The 10007-nt window shown below is 36.7% G+C and overlaps 1 pseudogene; it reads left to right on the top strand.

Annotated features, from left to right (window-relative positions):
• The first annotated feature begins 5077 nt into the window (after positions 1-5077).
• On the top strand, positions 5078-9449 carry LOC102018639 (annotated as a pseudogene).
• The last annotated feature ends 558 nt before the right edge of the window (positions 9450-10007 follow it).

Below are 10007 nucleotides of genomic sequence, written 5' to 3'. Positions count from 1 at the left end.
CATGGCCATGATTTCCAGGATTTGAAATAGGTTCTTCTGTCTCTCAAGTATGCTAACTTCCACAAACCATTTACTTGTATAAATATATAAAGACAGAGCTTATGGGATTTAAAAAGTTTAAAGAAAATAGAGTTTTTAACCCTTAATAAACAGTCATAATGAAAAACTCTCGTTACAGGGATTTTTTGGTTTTGTTTTGAGAAAAGAACCTTAGAAATCCAATGAAAAATGAAAGTCACTCTTTAGTGTTACAAATTTTATCTTTACTTCATTAAGATGATAAATAATTATATGACAAATATGTCACTTAGGAATTGGGATTTCATCAGTAAAAAATGGATCTTCATTTACCTTATAGAATTTATAGTCCAGAACATGAATCCAATATACTTTAATGATATAAATAGTTGTATAATTACAACTTTTGTTAATGGCATAAAAAGTAGTGAGATAGTTGAAGAAAATATGACAGAAACCTGAAATACAGTAGTATTTGTGGGTAGTTAGAAGTGCCAGTTTTTATTATGTGATATCTAATCCAATCATTAACATATGAGTTAACTCAGCTTGATTGGGAAGTTTTGAATGTTTTTCATGTGATTTATAGGCACATAGTGACTGAAGCTAGAATCAAGAAAAAGTCCAATATGCAATCAATTAAGATGGTTTCTTCAATCATATGTCTACTTCTTCAGCAGTTATGATTTTCCACAAGTAACTTGAATTTCTTTATATTTATTTATTGCGATGGTCTCAGAGTAGTCCAATATCTTACATGGTGGATTTATGGTTCAAGAAAACTAACCACAAGTTGTATGACTTCTAATAACCTAGTCTGAAAAGTCACATATCATTTTTCAATTTTCCATATTTACTGGTCAAAAATCAAATGAATATATTAGACTGATTTCAAGAAAAAAGTAACCAAAGACATGAAATGAGATGGCATAATTGATTGACAAGTCATATTTGGGTATCAGCTATCACAATTCTCCATTTTCTCTGTTTTTCTTTTCCACAACTTGTAATAGGTAGATATTGGGTGTTCTTTACTCATTCTAAAACTTTAACAAATTTTCTCTCTTATTTTCCACTCTCTAGCTTTTTGTTCTTTCTCATATATGTCCTTAACTTTTTATTCACCATGTTTATTGAACTTTATGCTTGTATTTTAATTTTAATACCTTCAATTATTTCTTATTCAATGCCTTTTCTCTTCCATGTCATGATGTTATTGTTCCATGATGCAACATTTTCTCTCCTTTCTATGCTTGTTTCAGTTTTACAACATTTTGATGTTCTTGTTTATTTTGCTTAAATTTTATATCTCATGGTTCACTATATTTCCTTCAGGATCATCTTCATACTACATCTTGTCTTCTTTTTATTGCTGCTTTTAATATTGCAGCATATTTTCCAGTGCCTGGTGATTGAAAACATAGGTGTAGGCAAAGATTTCATGAACAAAGCCTTGATCACATAGGAAATAATACAATTAATCAACTACTAGGATCTCATCCTACTAAAAAAGTTTTGCAATGCAAAAGAAATTACCAACAGAGTTAAGAGACAACCTGCAAGTGGAAAAAAATAATTTAGCCAGTTTCCCCTCAGAAAAAAAGGACTAATAACAAGAACATGTTTATAACTGAGAAACATTAGACCACACAAATTTAATGACCCAATCCAAATATGAGCATCTGAGTTGAAAACACACTTCTCCAAGGAAGAAAAGCAAATAGCAAATAAATATATGAAAAAACGTTCAACATCAATTGGCACTTGAAAGATGCAAATTAAAGCAATTCTGAGATTCCAGCTCATTTCAGAAAGAGTGACAATTATCAAGAAATCAACACATCCCTCTCCCACCACCTTCAGCTGCCATGCAGGAGCCCAACAGGAATCCAGGTGAACATCCGAGATGAGAGCAGGTCTTCCCATAACCTTCAGCCACCACATGGGTACCTAGAAGGAACTCAGGTGAATGGCATGGAGAAGACCAGCTGCTCCCTCCACCTCTCTGCCACCATGACCCGGGTGAACCGCACTAGAAGGCCCAAAGAATGGCCTTCCCCTCATTACTACCATGACTGCCATGAATTGTTGGGGAAGGCCCAGAGACCAAAGGATACACCAGCAACGCAGTAGGGTCTTAACTAGGGTGCACAGGATGGACATGCAAGCCTAGTGGCATGAAAATTTCAAAACAACAGTAACAATTCAAACCAACATGTGAATGAGGTTTCCACAGGACCTGCAGCCAACTCAGGAAGAACCAAGAACTCAGGAATCAGCCCTTTTCTTTCAATTTATTTTGTATTTTTCTTCATTCTCTCTTTCTTTCTCTTCCCTTTTTTTTCCCATTCACTTCTTCTTCCACTTTTTGGTCTCTTTTTCTTCATACTCTTTTTTTTCCTCTGTGCTCTAAGTGGATGCTGTCTTGGTTACTTTTCTCTGGTTGCTGAGACAAAATATCCAACGCCCAAAATGAAGGAAGGAAAGGTTTATTTCGCTTACAGTTTGTGGAGGTTTCAGTCCATACTTGGCTGGCTCCAAGGCAGAAGGCAGCAAAGCAACAAGAGCAAAGGGGGGAATGGCAGCTGAACAGCAAACAGCCAGAGCAAAAGGGAGGAATGGCAGCAAGCAGCTTCTTTCTTGCCTTACATCCTAAACAGGCTACCCCCACCTAAGGGGCTTGTAGCTCTCACATAATTTCCATGCCCTGCTCTTTCACAGGCTCAGGATGTATACAAAGTAAGCACCCTGGCTTCCTGCTGAGTCAGTTAGCCAAACCTCTAGACTCCCCAAGTTGACACAATGTTTCAACCATAACAGATGGGAAGAATATCAGCCACAGAAAACTAATCCCACAAAACTTAATCCCCCAAACCAAGAGATTAAGTTCACATACTCTCAAATGCTCCTTCATTCTTTCTTTTCTACCCCATTTTCTAGTTTCCCAAAACTTATGCAATCATTTGTCCTCCAACCTTTCATCTACTTCCTTTGCATTTTCTTTATTTTATACATTATCCTCCCTAAATTTATCCTTGCTAAATTTCCCCACCTCAAGGTAAATCCACACTACCAAGAGGAAACACTTTGCATACAAACTCCTAATTTTAGATTGGTTATACTATATATTATAGACTCTGCTCCTAGGGACTAAAGTACAAAATTGATAGTTACCACAGTTTGTCAGTTTCTAAACAATGCTTGATGTTATTGTTATTGCTAATTTTACCACTTTAGCTAGGAAGTCACATCTGTTGTAATTAGTGGTTCTCCTTTCTGCAACCATACTAGAAAACTCTGGAGTACTAACCTCATCACAACCCTACAGCAGTGGACTGGGGACTGAGGCAAACAATTACCAAAATCCCATTCTCAATTAATTGGGAAGATAGGATCTTGTGACAGACACAAACCAAGAATCTCCTACACACATAAGACATCCCTGAAGACAGATTTTTCCTAGAGAAGCCTTGATATTAGTGATACAACTAAACACTACAAAAATTCACAAGGATCATAAAAGAAAACAAAATAAAAAATTTTTTGATATAGAAAATGACAAGGTGAAAATGGAAAATGCAATGTCAGACCTCCAGCCAACCCAGAACAAGTCCAAGAGACATCAACATAGAAGAGGAGATCTCTCATATGATAGCAACTGAAGTGAAGCAAGAAATGCATGAGGCTATAGAGGAAAAGAAATCAGAAATAATCTCTCAGGTAAGAAAAGATATGGCAATATTTATGACGGAAATCTAGAGAAGAGATATAGAAAAACTAGATGACAACACGAACAAGATGGAAAGCATGAATGATTAATCTAGGAAACAAATAGCATGCATGAAATGGATTCAAACAATTATCCAGGGAAATAAAATTCCATTGAATGCTGGTAAAACTGTTTGAGTGAAACTGAAGACAGATTTTCAGACCTTAAAGATAGGGTCATAATTAGTGATCATGAAAGAAAAAATCTCTTGAAAATAACAAAAGATCTGGAATTAAAAAGTCACCAGCTGAAAGAAGATGCAAAGAAAAATAATGTAAGAATAACTGGTGTCAATAAAGAAGCAGGAGTCAACACAAATGACATAAAAAACCATTTGCAGAAGTAATGGCAGAAAATTCCCAAGCACGGAAATAGAATCTCACATAAAGTTAAGAGAGGCATATAGAACTCCATTTATCCATAACTGGGGCTGGGGATTTAGCTCAGCGGCAGAGCACCTGCCTGGCAAGCACAAGGTCGTGAGTTCGATCCCTGGTACCAGAAGAAAAACAAAAAAACAACATTTATCCATAACCAAAATAAATCTACACCCAGACATATAATAATTAAGATCTCAGAAACTCAACCAAAAAGCAGAATATTAAAACTTGTCAGAAAGGTGTTTCTTGCTCATGGATAGGAAGAACCAACATTGTAAAAAGGGCAACTACTTGAACAAAACAGAAGATAGACTTTCAGACCTTGAAGACAGCAATGCAGCTAGTGCTCATGAAAGGAAAGGTCTCTCAGAAATCAGCAAATAATAATTCAACAGCTGCAGAATGAGGCAAAGAAAAACAACATAAGACTTATATGTGTCAATAAAAAAGCAGGAGGCGACATGAATGACATAAATGACATAGCAGAAAATTTGCCAAGCATGGAAAAAGAGTAGTACATACAATTAAGTGACTCATATAGAACTCCAATTAGCCATAACCAAAATAAATCTACACCCCTCCCCCACCTCATTACCGCCACACAAACACACATGTGGTGCCCTCCCCACCCAACCTGCTCTCCCCACAGCAACTATGAAATAATAATCATAGTATTAAAGGCAGAGATCAGGTGAGACAATGGGGATGTTGGTGAGGGAGCCCTGAGCTGGATTAGAAACACCTCCCAGCCTCTCAGAATAATACCGATCATGGCCCCTCTGCACATTCCCTCCCCCGAGCATGGAGCAGAAGGCAGTCACAGTGAAGGAGGAGGAGGAGGAGGATGCCTAAGAGGAGGAGGTGTTGGAGGCCAAGGTGGAGGTGGAGGAGGAGGCCCAGATGGAGTAAGAGGAGGCTGAGGTGGCAGTGGAGGCAGCATGAGCTGAGAGTGGTAGCAGCAGCTCCTCTCAGCTCTGATTATTGCCCATTGACAGTGAAAACTGCAGCTTGCTTCAAGGTGGCCACGTGGCTCACATTCATTTTCTGCTGAACGAATTTTAACATTCATTGTCTTTTCCACCCCTTCAGTTGGTTCTCATTGGCTTCTCTTTCTGGGATCTTCTTCAAGCAGAAATGCATTGAACCACCAGAATCAAGATCTCAGAGCTGATTTTCCACCTAATGTGCATGCTCTGTGGAAGGTACTTCATTAATGCTACAATCAGAAAAGAATATCTACATTCCTACTGTAAAACACGTACTGTGCATTACCTGGAGACAGCAAGTATTGTCCTATCTGTGATGTCCAAGTTCATAAAATCAGACCACTACTGAATATAAGGTCAGATAAAACACTTCAAGTGTTGTATACAGTTTAGTTCCAGGAACAAGACGAGGATGTCCGCTGTTACCACTCTTGTTCAATATAGGTCTGGAACCATTAGCCAGAGCAATTAGACAAGAGAGAGAAATAAAAGGAATAAGGATGGGAAAGGAAGAAGCAAAACTCTCACTATTTGCAGACGAAATGATACTTTACATGGAAGACCACAAAAACTCCACAAGAAGACTTCTTGAACTAATCAACAAATTCAGCAGTGTGGCTGAATACAAAGTCAACAACCAAAAGTTAATAGCATTCCTATACACAAACAACAAACAGACTGAGAGGGACTGGGGATTTATCTCAGTGGCACAGCACCTGCCTGCAAACAGCGAAGTCATGAGTTTGATTCCCAGTACAGGAAAAAAACCAAAAAACCAAAAAAAAAAAAAAAAAGAACCAGACTGAAAGAGAAATTAAGGAAACCATGCCTTTCATAATAACATCCAAGAAATTGAAATATTTAGGAATCAATCTAACAAACGAAGTAAAAGATCTATTCAATGAAAACTACAGTACTCTGAAAAAAGAGATTAAAGATTTCAGTAAATGGAAAAATATTCCTTGCTCATTGATAGGAAGAAACAACATTGTGAAAATGGCCATACTCCCAAAATTGCTGTACAGATTCAATGCAATTCCTGTTAAACTACCATTAGCGTACCTCACAGAATTAGAGAAAACATGCCTTAAATTCATCTGGAACCACAAGAGACCTAGAATAGCAAAAGCAACCCTGGGAAATAAGGACAAGTCAGGTGGAATCACAATCCTTGACCTGAAATTATACTACAAAGCTACTGTCATAAAATCAACCTGATACTGGCTAAAACACAGATCTGAAGATCAATGGAACAGACTGGAAGAAACAGCCACAATCAAAAACACACTCAGCCATTTAATCTTTGATAAAGGGGCCAAACAAACTCACTGGAAAAATGATAGTCTCTTTAATAAATGGTGCTGGAAAAATTGGCTTACCACCTGCCAAGGACTGAAAATAGACCCAAGTCTATCACCATGCACCAAACTCAAGTCAAAATGGATCACAGATCACAATATTAAGACAGAAACACTAAGTCTATTGGAAGAGAGAGTAGGTAAAAACCTTGAAGACATAAGGATAGGCAGACAGTTCATGAATAAAAACCAAACTGCTCACAAAACACTTCAAAGAATCAACAACTGGAATCTCATCCTACTGAAATGTTTCTGCACATCTAAAGAAATCACCAGCAGAGTAAAAAGGAAACCCACAAACTTGGGAAAAATTTTAGCTGACTGTCCCTCACACAAAGGGCTTCTATCTAGAACATATAAAGAATTAAAAAAATATCAGCCCCCCCCCCAAATTGAAAGACCCAGTCCAAAAATGGGCAGCTGAGATGAATACACACTTCTCAGATAATGAAATACAAATGGCAAGTAAATACATGAGAAAATGTTCAACATCATTAGTCATTCAAGAAATGCAAATTAAAAAAAACTTTGAGATTCCATCTTACCCCAGTAAGAATGGCTAGCATTAAGAAATCAACTAATAACAAATGCTGGCAAGGCTGTGGAGAAATAGGAACTCTTCCATTGCTGGTGGGAATGCAGACTGGTGAAACCACTGTGGAAATAAGTCTGGAGATTCCTCAGCAAACTAGGGACTAGAGGTCCCACTCAACCCAGCTATTCCCATTCTGGGTATTTTCCCAGAAGATCTAAAAACATATCTCAGCGATATATGTGCACCTATGTTCATAGCAGCACAATTTGTAATTGCTAAATTGTGGAAGCAACCCAAGTTCCCATCCACAGAGGATTGGATAAAAAAAATTGTGGTATTTCTATGTAATGGAATATTACTCAGCTATAAAGAAAGATAAACTCGAGGAATTTCCAGGTAAATAGTCACAACTAGAGACCATACTCATAAGTGAAATAAATCAGACCTGCATGTGCAAGCACCACATTGTCTCACTAGTGGAAAACCTGAAAGAGTTAATAAAAACTTGGAGGTATGATAGACATTGTGAAATGATGGGGAAACGCTCAAAGGTAAAGGGCAACTGGAATGTGGGAAACAAGAAGGGAAAGAAGGAGAAATTTTGTATGTATGTATATACAGGATAGTTAACATAGTTGATCTACTGTTTTCTATTTCTTTCCTGAAAGAAACTGTTAATGAGTCCTTGATTGATCAATATTGCATGTCTCTGTTTTCATGAGAAACCACTTTGAAGATATCAAATGCAATACAACAAGCATTGTTAATTTTCTACCACTTTGTTTGTAACTCTGTATTGTTTGTATTGTTCTTTTACTATTTTGTAAATGGTTGTCTGTCTGTTAATTTTTCCTCCTTTTATTTTTAAAATAAAATGGAAAAAAAAAGAACAATTTAGGTCCAGGGCTTTTCAAAAATGAAGAGAATAAGGGATTTTTATGCAGCTCATCCTTCAGCTGATGCTGCCAATGGCTCTAATGAAGATAGAGGAGAAGGTGTAGATGAAGAGAAGAGAATTATAACTGATGATGAGATAAGAAGCTTTTCTACTGAATTCTTTGACAAGAACAGATTGGATCAGAAAGTAAACAAAGACAAAGAGAAGTCTAAGGAGGAGGTGAATGATAAAAGGTATTTACGGTGCCCGGCAGCAATGACTGTGATGCACTTAAGAAAGTTTCTCAGAAGTAAAATGGACATACCTAATACTTTCCAGATCGATGTTATGCATGAAGAGGAACCTTTAAAGGATTCATATACACTAATGGACATTGCCTACATTTATACCTGGAGAAGGAATTGTCCACTTCCTTTGAAATACAGAGTTCAACCTACTTTTAAGAGAATGAAGATCAGTCATGAGAGAGATGGACTGGCAAATGCTGGAGAACTAGAAAGTGACTCTGTGATTGACAAGGCCAACAGCCCATCAGGAGGTATTCCTTCCACCTTTTATTATTTGCCCAGCCCCAGTACTCCAGTGCAGTCTCCTCATCCACAGTTTCCTCACGTTCCCAGTACCATGAATGGAACCAGCAACAGCCCCAGCAGTAACCACCAGTCCTCCTTTGTCAGTAGACCTTGAAAATCATCAGTAAATGGGTCATCATCAACATCATCTCATTGATTCCTGAGATTCTTAAGGAAAAAATTTTAAACTCCTGACTTATATAGATAACTTCATGCCATTACAGCTTTATAGATGTTAATACATGTGACTATTTTCCAGTTAGCTCTCTTTTGTAATGAAGTTAAATTTGGCTGTAAAAAATGGACTAGATGTGATATTCATATGGACATTAATTGAAAAGAAAGATTGTTCCTATGAAGAACTGGGTTCTGGGAAGGCAGGCAAGCTTTTTTACTGTGTTAGGAAAGATGTAAAATGGTTTCTGTAACAGTAGTTGGGATTTGGAAATACTCTGCAGTGGATAGAAGCATTGGACCATAGTTTGTTAATCTCAACTAATGCCTACATTATATTCTTCTTGATTGTTCTTGTTGTAATGCTGTTTTGTGAATCTGTAGAAAACAAGGGCTTTTTATCTTGAAATTCAACAGATGGAAAGAATAAGCATAGAATAAGATGCATTCTATGTAGCTATTTCACTGTGAATAATGATTTATTGCATATTTAGCCATTTTGATTCCTGTTTGATTTTTATTTCTTTGTTACTATGCAAAACCGATCAAAGGAAACTTCTATTTTACAACCTGTATGCCTAAAAGTAGGTACTACCACTTATTTTACTGACTTGTTTAAATGATTCACTTTTGTAAGAATCTAATGGCATTATGCTTGTTGTACAATGTCACATTGGTATATGGCATAACAGGAAACAGTATTGTATGATATATTTATAAATACTATAAAGAAACTACTGTGTTTCATGAATTCAGAAATGGTTGTCAAAACTCTCCCAACTGTTTTGACCTTTGCACATACTCATATAGATACTTATATTGAGGGTGGCTTACCAGAATAGATAATTTTTAATATGGATAATATAATTCTAAATTCTACTCCACTGGAAGCAATTGGCAAAGAATCATCATACTGACTATTCTCCAGTAATATATGTTTACTTTTAAAAGTAATTGTTGTAGTAAAGAAATAATTTATAAGGAATATGGAAATAATTTCAATTTTTCATTGATTGTAATGGAATTGTTTTTAAATGCCTATTTCTCACTGTAATTCTAAAATTTTTAAGCGAACCAATTGCTGAAAGAAGGCATTTTGTCTAAAGTTATTTTAATATGTGGTATAATAATTGCAAATTTAAAAGTTGTTTTAACAGTAAATGGAGCTTGACCTGGTGGTGCATGCCTGTAATCCCAGCTGTCAGGAGGCTGAGGCAGGAGGATTTCTAGGAGTTTAAGGTCAGCATGGGCTACATAGTAAGTTCAAGGCCAGCCTGAACCCCATAGCAAGACCCTGTCTCAAAAAAAGAAAAAAAG

This window comes from Chinchilla lanigera, unplaced genomic scaffold (assembly GCF_000276665.1).
Source record: "Chinchilla lanigera isolate Chin_1 unplaced genomic scaffold, ChiLan1.0 scaffold00128, whole genome shotgun sequence".
In the NCBI taxonomy this organism is placed as follows: Eukaryota; Metazoa; Chordata; class Mammalia; order Rodentia; family Chinchillidae; genus Chinchilla; species Chinchilla lanigera.
The sequence above is the reverse complement of the archived record's forward strand: the minus strand, read 5'-3'. Positions and strand labels throughout refer to the sequence as shown.